Here is a 5,676-nt window from a genome sequence, read left to right on the forward strand (position 1 = left end):
TAAAATACATTTGGTATTGAGTTGGACTATTTTGTGTAGCTATAAATAGATAAGTTGCTTGAATTATTTATTTACTGAGCATCTCTAAACATTGTTATATACTCTTAAACATCCTAAGTGTGTACTAGTCATATGGCTACCATCATCTCATGCTAGAAGAAACATCAAGCATCTTTCTAGTATTTTTTAAAAGAAAATAACATCTTCTTACACCTACACCTTTTCCCCCCTCTCATATCTTCCTATCCTACTATTTAGCTTCCAGGCAAATGAAAAAGTGAAAAGTGTACCTAGTTCTGTGATTTGTAAAGTTTCATTGTTTTCCGATGAGTTTAAAGAAAATGCTTATTTTACAACTATCTCTACAAAACTTCAAGTCATGATTAACAGAAGCAATCATATGAAATGCAGATGCAGACAGGTACTGCATGACACACGTAGATGCTGTACTATCTACCCAAAAGATCTTTTAAGCCCAGTGCTGAAAAAGGATTCAGAAGTGGACAAAAATCCTCTTCTGTATTTTACCTTTAGGATATTTTAGAATTAGTGTTCAACAGCCCATCAAACATACTTTAAGGTCTCCTCCCACCTAACTGGCAGACACATTACTGAAAGGGTGCTAAAATAAATGTTAATTTGGCATAAGGATAGAAAATACTACCCAGTTGCATAAGTGCCTCTTTCTGAAGGCTTCAGCATGCCTTAGAAAAGAGTAACTGCACATGGAATTTGCACATTGTTCAAGACATCGACCATGGTCCATCCCACTTATTCAATACCTACCTCACACCTGCACAGTGAATCAAAAGAAAAGAACAGTGTATTGAGTGTGTATTGATACAAATTGATTAGATAAACCATGAAGACAATAGGTTATGTGAAGATGAAGACTGTTTTCTCATTTCTGTCTCAGAACCTTCCATTATAGAAACACAATCCTATTTTAGCTACACCCGGAGGCTCACTAATGTAATATAAATTCAGTTAACATAAATAAAGAAGAAGATGGCAGCAGGCCTATTAAGTAAGGTTTAATAATTCTACACTATATCCTGGCCTCAGTCTCAACTATCTATTTGTAGAGATAGACTGGTGAAAATTAGCATGGCTAATCAGCATGCGTCCACTTTATTCTCCCTCACAACAGACCTAAGGCAGCTTTGAGAAGTGATAGATGGAATTTTACCTTCACTTGGAAGGAGTTTCAGTAAAGTAAAAAATATATTTAGAAGCACTTTAATACGGCACTTCAGCACCACACCAACACAATCTATAGAATCAGCCTCCTATCTGGCTGCATTCTCCAGAATGTGCAAAAACATAAGCTCCTCAAATTATCACTGTGACAGCCCAGATATCCTATTATATACAGATATCTATTTCCCATACTTTTTAAAAGACAGAAGTACATGCAATAGAAACAAAATATAGTAGACATGAAACAGTGAGTCTTCACATATGCAGGGGAAATGTATAAAGCAAGTAGGTTTTTAAGCAGGCCCTTCTATATCAGTAGCCACAGGGCTGAGCAGGCCACGAGAGGGAGCGCAGACACTGCTGATCACGCACCGGGATCAGAGCCACAAGAGACAGCTCCAGGCAGCGCTTGATGCCACGTCTGCTGCCAATAACCTGCATTCTAATTTGTGCCGAAAATCAATTTAATTTCCTCTTTAGCTTTAATGTGCTACAAGTAATTCTTCAATACTAATCTGGTAAGGGGAGAGAGAGAAAGGCGTCATAATGTTCAGCTTGAGCTGGATAAATGAAACACAGAGCCGGGTCAGAGCAGCAGGCAAAGCAGTCTCGGTGTCAGGCAAGCCAGACTAAAAGGCTCTAGCACTTGCCTGTGGCAGAAGAAAGGGAGCTCAACTGTGCACTTCTCTCTCCTGCTTTTCATCCCGCTTTTGCTGCCACGGAGGGAGGGACTGGGGCATGTGCCAACATGAACTCAAAAGGGGCACCTACTGCCAACATTTAACAGCAGCAGGAACAGGCATCCTGACCCTCTAGGACTGTTCCAGCATCACTCCCCTTCTCCTCCTTCCCTTTATAAGATGCACAAAATAAGGCTCCTTCACTGTGCTGAAATAGACTGACAAAAGGAACACCTGTTCACAGATTTCAAACTGAGATGTTTATACATGGGTCAAATGTGAATTTGTGAAATCTCCCACAAGCACGGTCAGATTTTTCTCATCTCTTACCTCTGAATATTATACAGCCAAATTCCATACTTGAGCTGAAAGTTATTTATATAAGCCAAGGATCAATGTATTCTTAAAAGGCTGTTCTTTTTGGATGATTTAGCACAATATGGTGCTTGAATATCCATTTCCCTCAGCTCTTGCAGTATGCTACCAGGAAACAGCAGCAGGAGACAAAGGATAATGTCTCTGAATACTGATGTCATCTTTGTGATAAAAGATAATACTTTGTAGTATAAGACTTGACTCTTCTGCATGAAGTCAGATACATGCAGCATAAATTTAGTTTCTTCTGGGAGCTGAAAAATGAGGAAGGTCACAAGGCTGTGAAGCAGATCTGCACCACACATCCCACATTTTCTTGCCTCTGTGGAGTCCAGGGCAGCAGCAGAGGTCCCTGCACCAGCAGGCTGGTGGACGCACCTTCAGGATTCATGACTGCCTCAAATCACAGGGTGAGAGGAGATTCTTTCTTTAGCATGGAGATGCCAAAATGCCTCCCAACAGAGTCCTGATGCAACAGCTTCTGAGGGGCAATTTAATGGAGGCCCCTGTATTTGCAGGTTACAAACAGCATTCAAGCTAAATCATCATATGTATTTTTCCAGTAATGCATTAAATCAATCAATACCTTGGCTGTGAGGCTATCATGGTACTCACAACACCTGCCACTTCCTTTCACATGACGTGATCATGAAAGTTCTTACCAACTGTTTTATTTAAAATCTCCATAAATAATGTACCTTTCTCATCTCTTCTTATCCTTTTGTTGTTCACATTTTCTCCTTCTCCTCTTTCTTAGTCTGTTACCTTCAGAACAGTTAATGCTAATAGTCTTCCCCTTTATTCTCTGTAATTTACTCCAAGTAAATATGATTACTATTCTATCACACATTATTGCAGCAATAGGTACCAATAAGCAATTTCAATACAGTTACTGAAGCTCTTATTGTTAATTACTAAAATTTTTACGAACAATGGATAGTTTTTCTCTACAGACCTTATACTTGTTCTTTACAAAGGTTGATCAGAATCCTGAAATGCTGTTGTGTTCTCACGGCATAATGCTACCATTCAAGCCCTATCCAACAAGTGACAATAACAAATCATCTCCCTCCCAGCAGGGGAAAAGAAGTATTTCACCAAGAACACATTTATAAAAAGAAGGTACATTTAATCACTCATTAAAGGTTCAATCAATATACAGAAAACACTAAAATACCAAATGTTTACTCTAAAAGGATGGAATCATTAGATGGAATGCTAATGTACACCTTTCTCCCTTCATAACTACACATGTGCATAGATGTAGTGATCCCTGGCACAAAACACAGTTCGTGGGATTGCAATGAACATGCTTTAGTAAAGGCAGGCCTTTGACATCTTATCTATGCATTTTCAGCAAAATAAAAATTACAAACATGAAAATAACGAAGACAAGTATTTAGCATCTGTTTTCTCTGAGATTGTATGATTTAATCTAGAAATCAGAGTGGACTCTGGATGCACTTTTAAACATAACACAGAGACAGTTACCAGTGCCAAAGCTCTAGAGGGGTGTACATATAAGGAATTTGCCTCTCCAAAGGCACAGGCACAAGCAGAAAGTCAGCCAATTGTTTTGACTTGACGTTACTCCCTACTCCCAGGAACTAGCTGAAAGCTTCTACACTTAGACCCTGCTTTTTTGCATTTATTTTTAAGGGTGTTTTTCTCTTAACTGTAGGATCAATGGCTACAGTGCTAACCGTTATTCAGCACGTTCCCTTTATACCTCTCAAAAGATTTGTCCCTAGAGGAAGCTAGTAGTTTCTTGACTGCTTTTCTTACAGCCTGCCAGAAATGGAAAAGCTGCATGTTACAGATCCACACCGTCCATTTAGGAGACTGAGGCAGAGAAATTACACCAGTGTAATGAATGTGGTAGAAGACAAGTGGACATAACTTAAAATCAGTTCTCAGACTTACTCACACAATGTTGACAAGAAGCCATGTTGAGTAGAATCCCATTACCATTTTGTACCAGCAACACTTAGGAAGACTAGGGAAAAAACCCTTAAAATATCTATCCATTCTGTTTACTGAGCTCCATGTAAGGCAATCACTGCTCACACTGCAACTTAGGCAAAAGTTACTCTGATCTTCTCTAACTGTTACTTTCATGAGAGTGCCAGAGCAGGTTCAGGATTAATATAAGATTATGATTCAAAACCCCAAAGAAACAAAAAAACCCAGATTCTCCCTTTTCACTGACCTTTTTTCATTGGTGCTTTGATTTATACGGTTTTCTTCACTATTCAGCTCAGGGGTACTACCACGAAGCACCGAGTACACAGGGACCGCTTTCTAGGGGCTTCCAGTTTAAACATAATCCCAGTCACTGTCTAAATTACTTTTCCCATATCTTACCCTGCAAAGCATCAATACAGACCAGCTAAACTGCAACCAACTTTGAACATTCTTCCTCTGTGCGTTGGAATGCTGAAAGTTCAGCAATCACAGGATATCTGAAGCTGGAAGGAACCTCAGGAAATCTCTAGTCTGACTTGTTCCACTGCTTGGCTGTCCTCACAATAAAAAAATTTTTCCTCATATCCCATTCAAATCCCTTCTGTTTCAGTTCATGATTGTTGTCTAGGATCCTCCTACTATGAATCAAACTGAAGAGCCTAGCTCCCTCTGGTTGAAAACCTCCCCACCTTTATTGGAAGGCTGTTATTAGGTTCTCCTGAAGATGTTCCATCTCCAGGATGGTCAAGTGCAGCTCCCACAGCCTCTCTTCACAGGTCAAGCACTACAACTGACAATCCTAGAGGACACCAATTAACTCACCCCAGTATATTGATGTCTTTCTTCCATTGGGGTTCCAAAACTAGATGCAGTATACAGATGTGATCTAATGAGGAATGGGTCCGGGGTATAATCACTTCAGACTATTGGCTCTGATCCCATTAGTGTAGCCTGGGATGCTGGTGACCTTCCTTGCTGCCAGGGCACACTGCAGGCTCATACCCCACTCACTGAGGAACAGGACCCCACATCCTGTTCCACAGAGCTACATCCCAGGCAGTCAGGGCCCAGCCTTCTATGCTGCAGCACAGTTCTTTCATCCCAGGCTCGGGACTTTGTACTTGCTCTTGCTGAACTTGGTAACATTTCTGTCTGCATATTCCTCCAGCCTGACCAAGTTCTTCTGAATGGGAAATTCTACATTATGCTTTAAGAAAACTCAGAGCAAAAACATCTATTAGCATTTTTGGCACAGATGCAGAGATTTCAGTACTGTGACCAAAACTGAACTGCCTGTGAAGCTTCAGATGCAGAATCCCTTCACTATTCCACAGCTTAAGAATGTGGTTTCATTTGGCAGCCCATAAACACTGCCACTGAACTCATCAATCTCCAACCCAAGCAGTCTACTATTTGAAGTCCATTTCACTCTCATGTCTCTCTCTTCAGCTCATAC

Source organism: Colius striatus, chromosome 2 (genome assembly GCF_028858725.1).
Source record: "Colius striatus isolate bColStr4 chromosome 2, bColStr4.1.hap1, whole genome shotgun sequence".
NCBI classification, from domain to species: Eukaryota; Metazoa; Chordata; class Aves; order Coliiformes; family Coliidae; genus Colius; species Colius striatus.